The 21146-nt window shown below is 38.3% G+C and overlaps 1 protein-coding gene across 18 annotated transcripts in view; it reads left to right on the plus strand.

Annotated features, from left to right (window-relative positions):
* LOC131677680 (C-terminal-binding protein) overlaps positions 1-21146 on the plus strand; it is a 215963-nt gene that overhangs the window by 102855 nt on the left and 91962 nt on the right. Inside the window, exon 2 of one of the 18 annotated variants that reach the window (XM_058957627.1) lies at positions 14847-14893. The exons of the other annotated variants lie outside the window; for them this stretch is intronic. The gene's annotated coding sequence lies outside the window, so the exon portion shown is untranslated. The remainder of the gene's footprint in view (positions 1-14846; positions 14894-21146) is intronic. 18 annotated transcript variants of the gene reach the window in all.

Consider the following 21146-nt stretch of genomic DNA (forward strand, 5'->3'; position numbering starts at 1 on the left):
TTTTACACTATATCCCATAAGAAGGTAAAATATAAGGGATTACTTGGAAGATACGATGATGTCTTTCCTTTCCTTGGAATAACAGTAAAAGCTCATTTTGCATTTTTTTGCCTAGTGGTATTATATTTTCATTGTACGCATCTGTTCTAAAATCAAATACGTTGAAATTTTGGCTCTTAGGAAAAGTGGCATAAGAAGAGTTTTTCTTCTATTTAACCTCAAACTGCGTTAAGGGGCTACATACTTTTTTGTACCGAAAATATCAAGAAAGTTTGAATTTACGTAAAGGCAAAGCAATCATTTCATTACATCAAACTTAGAGTATTTTGGTAGTACATTTTTCAGTTAAATAAACAAGCATAAGTTTATAAAAATATATTAATAATCGGCGGAGCTTTTTCCCCGAAACCCTTCTTTATTTAAGAAGTTTTCGGTGATCACGATTGAGGACCAATAGATCAACTAAAATGCCAAAACTTGAAAAATTTCCTTAGCATATAAATATTCCTCCTACCTTAACGATTAGTTGAATAAATAATAATTTTTTCCTGCATTCTGGAACTTGTTTTCGAAGCCGTGTGGTGTCAGGCGGGCCAATTTTTTTGCGCTATTTCAGCCAAGAACTGGGGACCTACTCGCATGTTGTAAAAGGCGAATAACAACTTGCTAGGAGTTCCTAGGTATCCGTACCGAATTCTTAACCTGGACATACCTTAAATTTTTGTTTCATAGCCCTAATCCAGTCTATATTGAGTAAATCACTGGCATGTGGTAACCTTTTCTGATTCGCTATTCCCGATTGTTTAGGTTTTTTCTGGCGGTTATACAATCGGCGTTGCTCTTCTCCCATTCATTCTTCTTATGGACCGCCGATGGATCATAAGCCCTTGTCGTTGTGTTTATTATATTTATTACGCATGTCGTTTGCAATTTGGCATTTAACCCAATTATGGAAACGTGTCTTATAGGGAGAGTGGAGATGCCAACTTGTCATTAACATTTCGCAGTCAATTTCTTCACATTCATTTGGGATATCTTTTATATTTTTTGTACGCTTGCTTTGTACTGCAAACTTTGGAAATAATCATTGAAGTGTTAATACTCCGCAATACTCCCAATGGCCGTTTGTTCGGAGTTCAAATTGCTCGTTTCGAATTATCGGAAATTGATCACGAGCGACTTTCGTACATATTGCTAAGATCATATTGTCTATAGAGGAATAGATATATTCCACGCGGCTTTATCCTATTATGTAACGCCCCGCGGAATAATAATTCTTAAAATGCCTATTCGGCATTCATATTTCTACTGGAGGGCGCACTCCTGAAAACTGATCTAAAATGAAAAGATAAAGCGCGTGAGTACTTTGATAAATCACAATATCTACCAAGATATATCCTGATTTATTTCCCTACCTACTAACACCAATCCTTTCCTGCGGCACTTGTGAATGATGCAGAAAATTCCTCGGTCATAATAGTCACAAGTGTTGAACTAACATTCCTTCCCATCCCAAAATTGACCTGCATGGGCGTGACCATCTACGTTATTGAACATACTATAATCTTATTCTCTTTAGGTTGCACGTTGAGAATGATGTGCTACTCCCAAGTATTATACAATTGGTTCAACATGCACTTTCAACAGACTTTGATCAATCACGGGAAACTCACTCTAAAAATTTAAATTTTAAGCTCTAAAAATTGTATTAAACAATTCTCATCTACAAAACAAAAATTTATGCATAAAAAAGGAATCGTTAAGGTACAAGAAAAAATAATTACGATCGATTGAAAAAAAATTAAGAACATCGGTTGAGTGGTTTTTCGGCAATCGTGATCACGGGAAAACCATTTTTTGGAAAAACATTTCGAGAAAATCAAGTTTAAAATTTCAAGTTACCACTGCTCTTGGTAGACGAAGCGCACTTGGAAGCGCTGTAACTTTAGATCTATTTATCGGATCTCTATAAAAATTTGCAAACAGCTCAATAAAAGACAAGGCTTACTAATCAAACTTTTTTAACGGCTGTCACTCGCCCAATTTCCAGTATTTTGCAATAAAACTGTGAGAAAATATTGCGCGATTGTGGTATTATTATATGAAAATTGAGTACAGCTCTCTATATTGCCACAACAAAATTTAAAAAAATGTATGTTTTTTGCCGAATTAATCTTACCACTTAAAATGTTCAACCTTACCCTCCCCTTAGCATTCAAAAACTCAGGCGAATACGCAAACACAGTTATATAGTCGAATTCAAACCCGAGAGGTTATAAACATAGCATACGCGACATAGAAACGCCCACGCCATCAAACACGTTAACATAGAAACGCTCGTGTCGTTCGCGATAATACAAATCTACTCATCTACGCCCGCGATCTGGCATACAAGTAAATACCACGATGACCAAGTCAATATGTTAGTACTACCGAATTTACAAATGCCATGGAGTGCTGCTGGAACCTTCGTCGCAAGTGAATTGTAGTGAGGAATTGCACGAAGATCCGTCCGAAAATCTTTAAAATCGTGACCGACCATCTTAGATTCCAATGAAACTTTACACGTTTCACCGTCATGCAAGACTAAATATTTTCCACAGGTAATAAGAATATTTTGACTCAAGAGCAACATTTCAAAAGGGCGTAAACGTTTCTACGTGTATAAATTTCAAATTTTTTTTGTTCGATTACTGTATTTTATACAGCAAAACTATCTGAGAACGAGTTACAGGGAATGAATACTTCTGTCTGAAAAAAATATACACTGAAAAAAATGTTGTGTCATTTTTCAAAAAAAAAAACAAAAATTTATGATAAAAATTTAAATCGCGAAAAAACCCATTTTTTACATTTTTTATATTTTGTTACCAAATACCTAAGGAGAAAAGAAACATTTTAAATGTGATTGCATGATGGAGAAAAAATCGGTAAAAAAGTTTTCCTAACAATAACTTCGTACATGTTTTTAAATTTCATACTAATAGACATACAAAATTGTAATTCTATTACAGAATATAATTCTAAGCACCATTTAAAATCAAAATGCATTTAACAAAAATCTTCCAAAATGCGATAGTTTTCGAGATATTTGAAATTTTGCTCCTTCAAAAACAATTAATTCGTGTAATTATGCTCTTTTTAAAAGTTATCCGCGTTACCCCATCAAAAAATGTCAAAAATTTAATGTTTATCGTTTTAAAGACGTAAAAGCAACTTTTTAGTGTATTTGGATCCTGGAGAAGCTTTCAATAAAAAAGTTTTCCTGACAACTTTTGACATTTTTTATAATTCTTACTATTTGCAGTCAAAAATACAATTTTCTTTTTGAATATGATTCTAAACGCCATTTTAAATCGAAATGTTCTTAACAAAAAAATTCTAAAATGTAGTAGTTCTCGAGATATTTAAATTTTTGTTTTAACAACACAATTATTTTGTTTTATTACGACCTTTTCATAAGTTAGTCGCGTTTCTCCATCAACAATAATAGGTTTTTCAAAAGGCCCGTAAACTTTCCTGCAACTTTCTCTTTGACATCAACGCGATATTGTGCAACATTTTAAAGTTACATGAAAACAACCAACATATGATTCAGCTATATAGTTTAATCAACAGACCCTATGGTTGAAATATATTTTGGTTGCTTTCATGTAACTTTCAAAAGGTTTACAATATCGCCTTGATGTCAAAGAGAAAGTTGCACGAAAGTTTACGGGCCTTTTGAAAAATCTATTATTGTTGATGGAGAAACGCGACTAACTTATGAAAAGGTCGTAATAAAACAAAATAATTGTGTTGTTAAAACAAAAGTTAAAATATCTCGAGAACTACTACATTTTAGAAAATTTTTGTTTAGAGCATTTCGATTTAAAATGGCGTTTAGAATCATATTCAAAAAGAAAATTGTATTTTTACTGCAAATAGTAAGAATTATAAAAAAAATGTCAAAAGTTGTTGTTAGGAAAACTTTTCTATTGAAAGCTTCTCCATGATCCAAATACACTAAAAAGGTTGCTTTTACGTCCTTAAAACGATAAACATTAAATTTTGGACATTTTTTTGATGGGGTAACGCGAATAACTTTTAAAAAGAGCATAATTACACGAATTAATTGTTTTTGAAGTAGCAAAATTTCAAATATCTCGAAAACTATCGCATTTTGGAAGATTTTTTGTTAAATGCATTTTGATTAAAATGGTGCTTAGAATTATATTCTGTAATAAAATTACAATTTTGTATGTCAATTAGTATGAAATTTAAAAACATGTACGAAGTTATTGTTAGAAAAACTTTTTTACCGATTTTTTTCTCCATCATGCAATCACAATCAAAATGTTTCTTTTCTCTTTATGTTTTTGGTAACAAAATATAAAAAATTAAAAAAAAAATTTATCATAAATCTTTGTTTTTTTGAAAAATTACACATTTTTTTCAGTGTATATTTTTTTCGGACAGTATTCATTCCCTGTAACTTGTTCTCAGATAGTTTTGCTGTATAAAATACAGTAATCGAACAAAAATTTTTTGAAATTCATGCACGTAGAAACGTTTACGCCCTTTTGAAAAATTACTCTTGTATCAAAATATTCCAATTGCCAGAGAATATCATGGAGATTCATACAGCGAACACACCTGCAAAGTTTCGTTCGAATCGACGATGGTCATATTTTGCGGTCGGCCGGTTTCTCTAGTCTCCCTCTAGTGCGCATCGCTCCGTACGTTGCATTCAATTTTCTTTTCCTCGCTCGGTTTTTGTAATCTTGAGCGAATTGTGATAGATTGATTGCTTGAACACGATTCTCATCATACCGGTATAGATTTGGTCTAATAGATGAACCATTTTGTCCGACAAATAAGCCCAATTGGAAGAAAATATGTGGAAATTAAATATTGTAACTTCCTGCAAATGCAAAGCAAAGATGGTGTTCAACCCCCCGGGCATGCAAGTAGTATTATGAAATATTTGGAAAGCACTAAAACTTTCTATGCAAGTGCAGGTTTGATGCAAGAAAGTGCGCAAGGGCAAAAATGCTCACAGAATAGTGATTCGGTAGTGCCATCTTGTGACAGGAGGAAAAGTGATGGATGCCAGAGCCATCTATATAAAAATGTACTGCAAAATTTCGTTTATATGCTAAGAGTCCGTGGCGAGCCACGAAAGAAATAGATAACAAGCAGCAGAAGTTGGCGAGATCGTCTTAAATTATCATTGTTATTGGTTTTATTTACAAAAAACTCTGTTCATACTAAACACGTACCGGAACAACAACAACCATTGATTGTCGGAATCAATTGATTCCTGGATATATTCATGCGGAGTTTATAGTGTTTGAAGCTGACCTCAGACCATGTACGTGTAGGCATTCTTGAAATTGGTCGGTAGATGGGCATTAGAGCTATCACCTTCCATAGTCACGGCTAAATATATTTTCATCTATGGATAAAAATAAAAATATCAATACATGGAGGAAGATAACACGGGAACATGAAATTGGTCACGTTCGGTAGCCTCTTCCTTTGATCCTAGCAGCTTAGACCCATGCCTTCAATCTTGGTCTAAAACGCAAACTCACATGGCGGAGATCGCAAGTTCGATTCCTACTTGAGATCACATCTTTTCTCAGTGTGTCCAGTAAAAAGGTATTTTTGCCGTAGCTTCATTCTCACCGTTCCGGTCATTCCTTCTCTATTTTCCGTTGTTCTTAATAACCTTGGAAAAGAGGAAATAACATGACTTACGTCACAAACCAGCAATATATGTAAACTCATATAGACTAGAAGTCTCGGGGCATCAAGGAATCAATATGGGGAAACTCACTCTCTTCTATATCTGAACCGTACACTCCAGTTCGTCGCACGCCTGTGTGATCAAACCCATACAAACGTTCGAACCTGCGCGATAATACAGCCCTAGTCACAAACTCGAACATGCTATTGCGACCATCCATACAAAATTACGCCCGCGATCTTCCTAACATAAATACCCCCTTGTGATCAAGTCTCGACAAACATATTAAGAGCGTATAAACCAACTTATTTTGAAATTCGGGGCAAACCGTTGCTTCTTAATGACCGCGGTCGGTAGTAAACAGAAGAGAGCAGCAGACCAACTGGAATGAGTGGCGGTGACGCTTACCACTCAACCAGCGGCGCCGTCAGCAGCACATTTGAAAAGTCATCTTCGCCAAAAACATGTATTCTGAATCATGTTGCTTCACATATATCTGCAACCTGTGAAACACTCACCTCGTTGTTGCCTCACTAAGAGTCGTTTTAAACTGGTACATATCTTCTTGATTTACTGAACTAATAAAGAAGCCCGCCCGTTACATGACGCTTCGGTTTTCGCATGAGATATACACACGGGCGTAATGGCAAAAGAGCGTGAAGCTCTCATAATGTTCATTGCTTCACTTTCAAATGCAATTATACAAACGCGAGTTCACATGCGATCATGAATCGATCACGTCCGGAAGCCCCTACCCTTCATCCGAGATCAACGCGAACATGCAAGAATCCTTGCGAATATGCAAAGACGGGAACGTTTCGCAAAGTTACATACACGCTAGCACACTCGACATACAAACGCTCACGCGATCGAACACATTACCACGTCTTGGTCAGGCGGGGGGAGTCTTACAGAGAATTATCAGAAATGGAAGCTATTGGGTTCAATTCTCGATTCTATCAAGTATCTTCCCGGAATGGAAATTTTCTTGATGGACCCTGGTTGTTGCTGGAATATTTGAAATATATCTGGTTACGTTCATTTGAAGGAAAGGCTATGTCTGCAAATTGAACCATTCCTTTTTTTTGTTAACTGGTCTTGTCATGAGTTAAAATATTAATTATCTTCTAGATAAATCTTTCAGCTCACACCTTTGTGGGGGTATGAGGTGGGACCATCATCATCATCAACATACAAACGCTCCAGCCATTCGCGATCGTCCACAAACAACTTTGCCCAAGATTTCGCAAATACAAAAACACTTCGATTATTTAGTGCATGCTATAACTAACACTTTTAATCTGATCAACGCGAAGCGCGAACAATTAAATGCTCACCCGTTCACTCAATGCGGCCATAATCAATGTTTTAGTGGGTGACATTCCCAACTCGCCTGCAATTGATTTCAACAGGGAGCCCTTCCGAGAATCAAGCTCTACTGCTTCAGTTGGACCACTTTTAAAAAAAATTAAAGGTTTATGTACAAAATACGGTCATGGTGACATTAAAAATGCGCAATATTAATTTTCAAGATGATTAAAAGAATTTGCGCATTAACGGCACAAGACCTAACTTAAATTAAGTTTGATTTTTGTGTTTCGAATTTATCCCGTCGAACTTCAGATCTAGTTAGACGATGTATCTAAACTAGTACTCAAATTAACACTAGTTAGACTCAAAAAAATCCAAACAGTTCACACGACACATGTGAATGCCCAAAGCAACTGGCTTGTCCCAAATGATGTCTCGAGAAGCAAATACAGATGCTCTGGTTTGCTGACGATTTTGGCTAGAGAACCAAAAGCCTGGCATTATGCTTTATTAATTCCCCAAAGGGCAAATTGGATTAAACCAATTTGCGCATTAAGGGCACAAAACCTTACTTGAATTAAGTTTGATTTTTGTGTTTCGAATTTATCTCGTTGGTAATACACAACCCCAGTTGAGTCCTACCGTGCTTTCGAAATACCTACAGAAGCATGTTGTCAGATTTCTTAGTGATAAACTCATCGTGTGTATCCGCAATACACAATACGCAATGAGAATTTCCTCTGTATCGTCAATCCAACGCACACACAAACATAAAAATAAATTAATTTGTCACAACGCAAACTCACAAGCAGCGCGCAAACGTCGCACACTGCTGCGTTGAACTCAATCCAAATCTACCCTACGTACATGTATGCAATGTTTTAAATCGCAAAATTTTGCATACAGCGAGGAAACGGGTACCAATGATACTGGTTCACGAAAAATTCGTACATGACTACTGTTTGCGGCTTAATACCACCACCATATACGAAAATCCATAGCGTCTAACGCTTATTGCACCAACCGGCCATTATAGTCGTGATGTTACTCATTTGGCGTGTGAGCATCAAATAATGCAAACAGACACGCTGCACCTCTATTTATAACCTCTGGTATATGATTGAGCCATGACGGCTCTGCCTGAAACGGCCCTGCTTCATGAATTCTCCCATGTTTGTGGAGTTTTTAATTTTACCAATATTCAATAGACTGCTATTGCACAGATAATAAATCATTATCAATATTTAGGTTAGGCGTTTCTGAATCGTCTGATACATAAATGATTTAAATCCATCTAGTAATAGCGGAATTATAAGCATGCAAACCTTACATAGTTTTGTTACATAGATATTTTAGATTTTAGAATGACACCTAGCCCCAGAGTGGAGTAAGAAATTTTTAATGTCACAAAAAGTTCGAGTACTTTTCTGGATCTGAAATTGACACTGCAACTAGTCGGATGCTCCTGAACAACCAAAATCCAAATACAAAATAAATTTCCTGAAAAGTATCTTGTTTGGCAAGCTATGTGTTCTTGTGGCTTGAATTCTTAGACATTCCTAACTGTTAAAAGGTGTTTTTTTAATCATATTTTTTCAACATTTTACTTCACATGTGCAAAAAATCGTTGACAACCGTTGTAGTACGTTTATTTTGGTAGCATATGGTCTACAAATTAATGTTTTGAAATAATTTTGGATGATCATAGTGAATATGTTTTAAAAATCCCATTCGGTCAGTCTAATTTTATCGGTCCATATTATCAGAAACCTTAAAGTGCACGTTGAATTGAAAGATGGAATAATTTTCCATCTCACTTTTAGAAGTACCAATCTTCGTATTTTCGAAGTTCTCCTATTTTGCATGTGAACATAACATGTTAAAGCACTATTGCACAGTGTCACTTTCGATTACCTCTCAGGCATTAGCGCTTGTCAGTTTTTTGAACTACCAGCATTGAGCGGCCAACCATGAGAATTGTAACACTGAATTGCTATCGTATATTACCTAGCAAAACAATCTGTAGTGCGACCAGCAACAACACGTGCCACTATAAACCCATTGACCTTGTAAAGTAAGGACATGAGCTGAGCGCCATCAGCAGATATACTACCCACTCACTAGGAAACGAAGGGGAAAAAAAGAAAACAACATGCCCTCGTCGCCGCTGCCCAACCATAGTAAATTCAAGCCGCTATACATAAATAGAATTCCAGCTAAAACAAAAAATAAACAGTAGGCATAACGCGAATGCAACACCCTATCTGCTCCGCTCTGGCATCACGGCTTCGCAAAGAGCGTGAACGCGGTTACCGCCGGGAGCTGTAGGCTGTACGATGAGGGTCGACCGGCCGGCGAATTAGCGCGCGTGATAGCTCACCTCACTCGGGCGAGAATAGAGTATGCGCTTGTACCTACTATCAACTATCATCACGGGGAGGGTGGGGAGATGAGCGCGGGCAGGCAGGCAGGTAGGAGCTGGAGGCGATAGTTATGACTTGACAGAAGGTGCGATAAGAGCGAGAGAATATTACAACCCATCGTTCGATTCGAGTGCAGTGAATTGGAACTTGGACGTGTCGTTGGGGCGTCCGGCACAGAAACACTACAAAGTATTTAGAATGCAGGTAGTAGTCCAGAGGGGGATACTACGTGAGAAATTGTCCAGATTACACAATGAGTAAATGTGACTTCAGGGTAGTTTGATAGCCGCCATGTTGAACGCGAAATTCTCACACATGGTTGAAGAGACATGAGGAAAAATGGGTTCGCATTTCTCGGCGATAATGAGCGTGAAGCGTGAGTTTTTCTCCGAAATGGGAGGTTTTTTACTTTTCATTTCCATTAGGATGGCTACAGGGTGACGCTTTAATGAGATTTGATGGATTACCCGGATTAGCTTTCTTGTATTGACTGAACAAAAACAAAATTTCGCTCAAGATTGTAGTATGGTTTCCGACATAATATTATAATATCAGCTTTATTGTTTAAGCAAAACACTGTAATCAAAGATATATCGGAGTAGATTCAAGGTGTAAAGAGGTACTATTTTCGTTTGTGAAGGTTATTTGCATAACTTTTTTTGTTTATTTGATAAGGCACGGTACCATTACAGCTCAAGGTTCAACTGAGAAAGCTTGGAAAGCAGCCATCTTTTAAAACAAAAAAAGCATTTTTAGGACACCGTTGACATAATCTTCATGAAAATCAATCAATAGTATTCTAATAATGCCCCGAGTACATTGATTGATTTTCATGAAAATTCTGTAAAGGGTGGCGAAAAACAGCTTTTTTGTTTACAAATATAACCGCTTTTCGAAACTTTCTCAGTTGAACCTTAAAGGTGCCAGTTTTTGCATATTAAATCTAAAATTTCTTGAAACTAGAAGATTATAGTATGATTTTTTTAAAACTACATTTAAAAGCAAGGAACAATTTTTAAACTATATTAATGGTAAGGACAGCATACATGGGGAATTAATCACTAAGACTAAAAAGAGGGAGCGGCGGAAAACTAAATATAATACTTTAAATACACCATGTATACCAAAAATAATATCGGTCAATTTCCACGTTTCTACTTAATCTCATTGCATTTTTTTATCTTTATTCGCCGTGTCATTTTATCCTTTTTACTATATCTTAAATTAGACACTCACTAACACAAACAATGGCATGGTTCCTCCAATACACTCACAATCTCTCTCTCATTTCAAACGTACAAACGCTAGTGGCCTTCGCTATAACACATACATGGTCACAAACGCGAACATGCAATCAATCCTCCACAAATACTTACGTCCACGAGTTCGCCAACATTAAAGCGCACCGGTAATTAAGCGAACGCTTTGGCAAACTCATAAACGCGGCCGGTATTAAGCATTATGGGTGACGTCTTGTGAAAAGTGCTCAAATCGAAAGCAATTTTGTACTACGATTTTGAAGGCAAGGCAACACTGGACCTCTTGTGCAATGTTAAGGTTTATTTATACAATCATTATGCACAAAAAAAATCAGTAACGCAGAGCCACACATACAAGCAAATCAAGAGTAGACGTCCAACCATTTCCACGTCGAAGAGCGCCACGGCGGACATGATAACTCTTGATAAAACTGTCTGAAATAGGAAATTCGCTAAGATTTTTAATATTTAGACTTGTAGTTACTCGATGAACCAAAAAAACCAGAAAAATTGAATATCAAAAAATGGCATCATAAAAACCGAAAAATCTCATTTTGAAGTATTGAATTTTTCTTCAAAATAATGGGAAGAACAATATTTTTTTTAGTTTTTCGTGGCTCATCGACCGGCTACACATATTATACATGCCCATAAAAATTCAAGTTAAATAGTTTTTGAGTTATGGTGTTCGCCAATTTGAAAAGTGCGGCTTAGAAGAACGATCGATCTGCGGGTGTGACAGCAAACACGCGTGAGGAACGCATAGTTCTTTAAAACAAAAGAAGATCGTTCATAACCACTGAGATTACACGAGACTATTCTAGAGGTTCAATACTAACAAGTAAGTGAATAGAAAAATCGATTTTTAATATTCACTGCACTAGACGCTCCCCTTAACCCAACCTCATTATAAAATCGAATTTATCCATGCGAAGTTACTTACACGCTAACAGTTGTCGCGTCTGTTAGCGTGTAAGTAACATACATACATACTTACATACAAACGATTGGGTCTCGTCCCCACACGAATACGCCTGCGATCTCGAAAACATGAATTAAGTGAACGTTTTAGCACTTATAAATAACGCGGTTTTAAGCGCGCACCTACAAACACATGTGTGATACACGAGTGATCATGAATCGGTCACGTCCGAAAGTATCTACCCTCGGCCCTAGTAGCATAGGTATAAAAATGACGCGCATATCCACTAAACAACATGTTCCATAACGACAGGGAAATTTAGTAATATGGGTAGTCTCACTCTCTTAGCATTCAGCACATTAACATACAAACGCTCAAGACCTTCGCGATCGTCTACGTACACACTAAAGTCCGTAATCTCACAAACATGAAAACACCCTGGTGATCAAGTGAATGTGTTGCCTCTAATAAACTTTTAACGTGGTCTCAAGCCGTAACCTACAAACGCCCATGTTCGCGCGAGTCGGTCATGTTCGGAAATCTCTACCTTCGGTTCTAGCAGTCTAGTGAAATTGTTTCTTGGAGAATATTTTAAGCTGAAAGATATCTTTTTGGACATAACCGCAACAAAATATATTGCCAACATTGATCGGGAGGGTTATGTCATTTTGAACAGGGATTAGCAAAATATAAGAAGAGGGGAAAAATAAAGCCAACTGGTGGATCCTGTCCTAGGGACTAATAAAAAAATGACACTATATCCACTAGACAACAGGTTCACATGACCGGGAACTCTAGTGATATTGGAAAACTTACTCTCTTCTAGCATACGAACTATACACTAAAAATTAAGTATCAAATTCACGGTTCGCGCGCAATCACTCAAGGATGTACGCGAATATGCAACTGGCAACATGGTTAAAAAATCGAATTCATGCACGCGAAGTTACATACACGCTAGTACCCACAATAAACACTTCAACATACAAACACTCGAGGCCTTCGAGATCATCCACCCACATCTACGCCCACAATCTCGCAAACAGAATAACATCCCAGTGACTAAGTTAACGTTTTAGAACTTATAAATTTACAAACTTAGTGACAGGAGTGAACCTATAAACGCCCGTGTTCGCGTGATCATGAAATGACTAGGTCCTCCCAGGCCTCCAATCGAAAAAATGACACTCATATCCGCTAGACAACACGTTTCATTGGGACATGGCCGCGGACTCTAGTCTATTGGAAGAACCCACCCTCTTATAGCATCTGAAGCATACACTGAAAATTAAGTATTAAATTCACGGTCCGCGCAATCATCTAAGAACACGGAACACGTGTGAATATGCGAATGGACACATGGCTATAAAATCAAATTTATACACGCGACATACAAACGCCCACGCTATCGAACGCGCTAACGCTTATAAACGCTCGAGCCCTTCGTGAACTAGCATGCAATCACGGCCTAATATTTCGCAAACACCAAACGTCCCCACTGTATCACTTATAATTTGATTAACGCGGTCAAAAGCACGCACAAATAAAGGCTCGTTCCTGCGCGATCCGAAAGTCCCTACGCCCACACTTCTGAACCATACAATGGATATCTCATTCAGAATCACGGTTCGCTGCAGTGTGCAGTAGTGTTTTTGTGGCTGACATTTCCCGTCTTGTCTGCAATTGTACTAAGTGACCCTTCCGAGAACCCAGCTCTACAGCTCCAATATTTGAATGATTTTAAATCTGATTGTTGACTGATAAATTCATAAAATAAAAAATGAGCATCTGGCAAGCCATCCGCAGCTATGGCCGCAAAACGCGTACGGACCATTTTGATAAGTGAAAAATGGTTCAGCGTAGTGCAATCGATTCTAGTTCGAAAAAGAATGAAAATTTTCGTTGCTCTTAAGCACGAGTATTTTACTATTTTTAAGACACGTTTTTATAATTCTTAGGAATGAAAGGTATGGATACTAATTTCTTCGTATTCTATCGACTGGCTGAGTAAATAATTATTGAAATCCAATAAACACGGGACGCGGTTTTCTCATCGGGAGATAGAACAATCCACCTTGTCACCACGCCGCCGATTGAGAAGATTTTTCTACTTGAGTTGAATTAATTTCTAACCGCGCCTGGACTCAGGTCCTCGCAATGACATCTCTAGAAGCATTGTGAACCCGCAACAAGTTATGGTTAATATCCCAAATCACTTTTTTCAAACACACATGGCAGAATTTGTCTTCCCGCAGAACGACGGTCACCATTTAGCACATATCCAGCGACAGTTGTGCTAGAAGAGGGTGCAGCGGATACCGGCGATACGCTAGATGGACTTCTCGACACCACCACTACACCCAGATCGAAGATAAAATCACTGAGTTCGGTTTTGACATGACACGGCCCAGGCGGTGGCAAAATGTGAGCGCGTTGCGCGGAAACGCAAGCAAAATGTGAGGCGAAAATGAGTGATTCATGTCACCGCATCGCCTCACTAGAGCTAAACCAGTCAATCTCTAGGCGGTAGACTACGCTGAGGAATGGAGCAGATGGAGCCAACCCGCTCCTCGGCCCGCAACCAGTTTAGCGATTTATAAGTGTTTACAACACCAAATTAACCGTGCACCGCGCGACTGTTTTAGTACCTCCTTTTCCTGGACGACGCCGTCAATCGTTGGAAAACCGGTTTTCGGCCCTATTTGACTTGCGAGCTGCGGCCATATCGCCATGCGGTAAATGAACGAACCGCTAAATTGACATTCAAAAGTGACACGGTTTCAGCCGGCGGCGGCGGTGGCGCACACAGAGACAAGGGCGTGCGCTCGCATAGACAATCATCTATGTTTTTGTTCGGTAGCGTTGAAGGTTGATGAGGCAGACAGGCGATTTACCAACATCGAAAAAAAATGGTAGCACTTTTTATGGCTGGCGGAACGTGATGAACCGATTGCGGGATTGGTTACTACATTATTGTTGGCGGGCGGATATTTCGGGTTTATAATAGAAACGTTGGCGGTGGCGTGATTTCAGAATCTTGAATATCCGGTACGGTGTGGAATTCTTCTGATAGAAATGAGAGGCCTTCCAGAGCTTTTGCAAACATCGACCACCAAATATCAATTATCCAATTTGATGTATTATCAATACTAGAAAATTTTCGTCACTTATATTTATTTTCTTTTTTTTTCTTTTTCTAGGTAAACATGGATACAGCGTTGATATGATTCTTTATACCAGTTAACATGTAAGTGTTGGAGTACTATTTGCCTAGACGTGATTCTGCATTCTCGTTCTTTTCGACGTTATTGTCTAATTCGATTGTATGAGAGATAAGCGTTACATAAGCATGGTATGCTTCGTAGCTTATAAACTGACGAATCTCTTTATGACTCGTACGATTTGTGGTACAACGTTTGATATGAACAATTACTCCCGTCAAAGCAAGTTAATTTCCCGAGAACCGCCTTCAAGAACATCTGATGTTTCGCAGCAACAAGCTACGTAAACAAAACCCCATGAACAGTTGAAAGTTAATTTTAATTTTTTTTATGTCGACTAATATGTAGTCACATTTTTTTTTTACTTTTTCAACGACATGAAATTAGCTTGAGATGACTGAGTAGGGAAAGCTATGAAAATTTAAAGCCATAGTACTCAAGTGAGAGTAAGGATATGAAATATACAAAACGGAAAACTAGAAGTGACAGGGTCATTAGAAACAACCTCAAAATCGTACGGGCTAATCTTTTGTCTTCTGTTGGCAGGAGTCAAGTTTAGGCAGCTTAATCACTCAAGTCTACCCACATGTCTCCTGGTAAAAACAGACTTGTCTCTCTTTATTGTGAGAACCGACAAAAGAGAAGCCACGTAAGAAACATGTCGATGATTAGCAACAATAAAATTCTGCTGTTCATCTCTGTTTGCCTTTCGAATGCTGGGGCTGATTTTTATCAGACTATTGCCATCGCGCTTGGAGGTGATTTGCAAGCGCAATGGCAATAGTCTAATAAAAATCTGCCCCCAAACTGACACGTTTCAGTGTTATGAGTTTTTTTCTGCACTGACAGTGACTAGTATGGTCTTCAAACATAAAAAATCAGTTCATAAATTAAACTGCAGTAGAATCTATTTACTTCCGCACAACAACTTCGCAGTTTACTACCACGCAACAACTTCAACAAACACACACTCTTTTTACGAAGGAAATTCCAAACTTTTTCTAAGATCTGATGCCTGAAACCAAGTTCACAGCGGCGGAACAAACAAGTGAGGAGCTGCTTAACAAACTTACGCCCTTCCCGGTGCGATAAAAGTTCTTCTAGCTAGCAGCAGTTGGCAGCGCTCGGTAAAAGTTAACGCTAATACACATAATTCTCCTAAAATGGAAACCGCTTCGGCATCGGCAGTCAGTTTATTTCTAACTATACGAAGAACACTAGCGACAGTAAGTGTGGGGATATTTTATCCAAAGTTTAATAGATTTATAATAGGTAACAGGTTCTTCGATCGAAGCCGTTGCACACAATTCGATCAGTAAGAATTCGGCATTATGTTGTTTTTTTGTATTGTGAATATGAGGGATTCTAATACATACATGTTTGCATTGTTTGTTTAGTGCTTATTTGCCCAACTAGAGGGGCAATTTCCACAGAGCGTTGAATATGCGATGGAAATACGCAGTTTTTGTATGAGTGATTACTTCGTTTTTAAACATGTTCTATGTAGAGCACCTATTTCCCGATGGTTTTCAGCTTCCTAAGTTTCGGGAAACCAAAAAATCGTTTTCCGGGAAACACCTGGACAACGGAAGAAAAGTTTAAAAACTCGTCGGTGCTTTATTTCATGTAAATTTTCAAACCATTTATTTTATTATGCACTTCTCTGTAGAAAGATGAGTCTTGTGCCAGTTTCAGAATATTTCGGTTTAGTATACATAGTAGAGTGGGGTCAAGCAGGTCAGTTTTTTGGGTGAGCTAGTGCTGCGATGGTTTTTGCACTAATTTTGACAAACAAACACTCGGAAAGATTATACATGTGGCAACGTCCTGGCAATAATGATTTTATGTACGGTTAAATATTTTTCAAGCTAAATCCTAAGCTAAAAATTTTAAATATGGCGATGGTACGTTTGTTTCGATTTTTTTAAAATTTGTGGGTAAGATTGGTCACTATATTCGAGATAAACCGTTTGTGTCCAACAAAAAACACCATTAACCGGTCGACGAGGGTACCCGGATACCCACAAATTGAAATGCTCATAAGTATGGCTTTATTAAACCCATTTAGACACTTAAATGTTTTGGATTCAGGAACTCGTCCACTGTTTGACTCTGTAAAATTGAACCGGATGAATGGATCTGGTTTTTGGTAATCCGGATTTTCCGGAGTAATGTTCCAGTACTAGGACATGATTTGCAAATTTTAATAATGTTCTAGCAATATGAGTATCGAAACTCTTCAAATTGTCTCGGAAGTCTGTTATTTATTGTTACGGAACCATATGATAATTTGACCTCGAAATGGCCACTCACGGGTCCACGGGAACCTGCTGCGAAATGTCCGTCCCGGGGTTAAATCAAATGGTTCCAAAACCACCCACTGAAGCAATTCCAAGAATTTTGATACCCATATTGCCAGTATTCCATTGAAATTCACAAATAAGCCCCTCCTCACTCCCCCTGACCATATTAACAATATTTTTAACTAATAATTCAATTGTTTGGTTTTTGAATTAAGTTCTAATACCTTATTTATTACTGGTAGTATCCAACGGGGAAAACGATCAAAAATGGTGAGTGAAGCTAAGCAATCATATGAAAAAAATTCCCCCCAGAGGCGAGATTCGAACTCGCAACCTTTGATGACATCCTAGAAAGAACCCAAAACCTTGACTTAGTGAAGTTCTTAGATGTCACAAAATTTCAATTTCCAGCTATGGATAAACATTGGAATTTCATTATTTGAAACCTGAACAGGTACCCGGGTACCGCGTCGGCCACATAACGGTTAAATAAAACAATGTACACAACTAGAAAATCAGTTGATCAACTTTTAAAACTTAATAACACAAATAAATGCAATCCATTGACGTCATTCACGTAAGAAAATGAGGAAGTGGCAAATGATGTGCAAGATCATGAGACCACGGAAGGAAATGTTTAAAAAAACATGTTTTTAGCAATTGAGTCTGGTTTTGTACTTGCAAATGACTTCTTTGGTGTCCTCATCGTCGCCAGAGTGTAGAATTGCCGTTGTGCATTCCGGCTCGCGTGGTTATTTTCCTTCTCTTTTTCGATTGTTTTTTTTTCGATTATCTACTCCAACAACACTCGTGTTCAGCATTAATTTTTACGTAAGAAAAAACGCACTTGATATTTTTCACATCACTTAAATGTTCTGTACTAAACATGAAAGACAATGCGTTTTCGCAGGACAACACGCGAAAACATAAACGAAGTCGTAACTAATACAGCTGATCCATGGTAACAGACGAAATGACAGTCGTCAACTATGTGCTCCTCCCTGTGTCTAATTCACGCGACACGAGCGAACTCTGCAATAACATAGCTAAGATAATGCTCTATACCTATTGTACCCCCATACCTATTTGATCCCATTCTACTCTACCCAGCATTGAATTAAAATGCTGAGGGATTGTGTCGAGCGCTAAGCTTGAAGTCGTAAGAGGAATATAATTAATTTATTATGTAACTAACCGGACGTTGCATTCTTTCACTTTTTTTTTAATTTAGCGCATATTTGTAATAATTGGATCTGGACTTACTGATGTTACTGTAACCGTCACGGCGAATAACGAGAAAATGTCTCAATTGAAGTTTTTTTTTCAAATATTTTTACGGATTGAAAACTAGCAAAAGAATAAAAACATTAATTGAGGGTTGTGTACAACCCGAACCGACAAAAGAAAACCAAGAAATATTTTTGAGCTGCCTAAAATATCCATTAACTGCACCGAAAGATTCACTGTGTATGACGGACACACTAGTAGCTTGACGCGTTGTTTGTCCCGTTCACTGTCAGCATACGACCACAGATCCTAGTCGATCTTCACTAATGCCACTCCCGCTCGACACGAAACTGAGGCAGGCTCCAATCCGTCAACCTGTCGAAGTGAATGAACTGACAGTGGTTGGGGATAGACCCGACCCAGTCCCGAGTTTAAGCAAAAACGGCATAAGGTGACCTATACCCCGGTTGGCATCGCGGGAGGGTAAGGGATAGGAATTCTGTATCAGAGGTGAATGGCGACATAGTTTGGCCTCATGTTGCACGATAATACAGCTTTGCCAGCCTCCCAATCAGGCATTGTAATTCTCTCTCACTCACGCGAGAAGAAGCTTATCCGATGTCCAACTTTTCCGAGATAAGATGAGTCGCAAAATTCTCCGTCTCCACAAATAGCGCGAGAATAATTTTCCGGATAAAATTTATTTGGTGATAATATTTGAATTTCGTGTAAATCAATAAAAACGTCAAAAAATACATTTAGTTTGTAAGAAAAGCGACAAAGAAGTAGGATAGACTTGGTTTCTCGTGTTTTGGAATAGCGACAGCAAGGTAGCGAGCGCAAAAAGGTTACCGTGATAAGCTCATTCTCCGGCGGTTTTATTCATCCGGAGAAATAACACGTTGTATTTATCCGGAGAAGTTGTGTGAGTGCCAATAACTTTTCGTGTGAAAATGTGAGTTTTTATTGTCGCAGTAGCAAATTATCCCGATGCATTTACTCATATGAGCGATAAATGCAATGCCTGCTCCCAATGCTTCGGGCAATGATGTGGTCAAAAATTGAATCAAAGTCTTTCGTACAGAGAGCCAAGGACCGGGAGGGACAGCGCACGTACAAAGTGCAGAAGGCTCCAAATCGTGACGAATGGCAAAATGCGGTGGGTAAGTTACGGGCCCGGAAATTGTACACCTAAATGCTGACGAAGACTCATTGTCTCATCATGGATGAGGAGACTTACAGTCAAGGCGGACTTCCGGCAGCTTCCGGGGCTACTGTTCTTCGCCGCCCAGCACAAGTTTGATGTTACGGAGGCAGTGGAAGCAGAAACTTTGCCAATAACCTAAATGATGACGAAGACTCATTGTCTCATCATGGATGAGGAGACTTACAGTCAAGGCGGAATTCCGGCAGCTTCCGGGGCTACTGTTCTTCGCCGCCCAGCACAAATTTGATGTTACGGAGGCAGTGGAAGCAGAAACTTTGCCAATAACATGATTTGGCCAGCGATCTGCTCTTGTGGCAAGCGGAGTGTGCCGTTCGTGACTACCTGGACTGTAAACAGGAAAATCTACCTCAAGGAGTGTCTACAGAAGCGTCTGCTCCTCTGTTGAAGCAACATGAGGGCCCTGCGATCTTCTGGTCAGATCTAGCGCTATCCAAATGTCGTCCTGGAGTGGTACGTAAACAATGGGGTCACTTTCGTACCCAAGTACATGACAACCAATTATTGGCTTATAAGATAATTGCGGGTCTAGTGGCACAATTCTTGCACAGCCAATGCTTCCCGGTTGGGTCTCGACATAAAGAAGGAAGAGTGTTGGATTCATTATTGCAACTCTTCCAAATTTGTATGACTATGAACGTAAACCGAAACTATCTATTCGGCGAAATGTCATTTAAATTACTTATTCGGCGAAATTGCATTTGGGGACATGGTAATCAGCGAAAGGACCTGCCCCTTCTGGAAATATATTTGTACAAAATTGTCATTTGTTTTCATTGTCATTGTCATTTGTTTTCTGGGCTGAATCGATCGTTTCATATCACTCAACCACCAAAGTTTCATAAAATATTTTGAAAGTTGAAGTTTATTTATCATGTAGGAAAGGGTAGAATTCTTGTAAGTATTATCAACGATTTTTACCTGGCTCGCTCAGATATCGCTGACAAATTCACACTATAACTCATGATCTACCAAGGGATTTGTACTTGTAGTTACCGCAATAAACACGTTTTCAACCCAAACAAGACGACAACCAGTCTAAATTGTATAAGCTACAATGACTGTGTAGTGTTAGTCTGATTCCGGAACAAGGAATATTACTCAAAAAAGCATGCCATTGATTTGAGCATGGAGCACTATTCATTTTTTCCAGGAGTCTAAAAATTATATCTCGCCTGTACTCATTTTTAGAAAGAGTGTATGTAGCAAACTTAAAAAACATAATCCGTGCATCGTTGGCTAAAAATAAAAACTGCCCAAGAATGATTTACAGAGAATTGAAACTGCAGAAAACTACACTCCGAAAAAAAGTTATACAACAGGAAAAATTATAGTGTGATAAGAACTTTTTTTTTTGGTCTTTATTTCAACAAACTGAATGTTCTTGACTCAACTGGTGGTTAAACAGAAAATTTGTGTCTTTAATGTGTTCTAGAAATCAGTCCACCCAAACCCATCATTGATGATTACTTTTGGTCATGACACACTTCGTGCTCAAACCCTGCAAGTTACCTACGAAAACTA

Source organism: Topomyia yanbarensis, chromosome 1, assembly GCF_030247195.1.
Source record: "Topomyia yanbarensis strain Yona2022 chromosome 1, ASM3024719v1, whole genome shotgun sequence".
In the NCBI taxonomy this organism is placed as follows: Eukaryota; Metazoa; Arthropoda; class Insecta; order Diptera; family Culicidae; genus Topomyia; species Topomyia yanbarensis.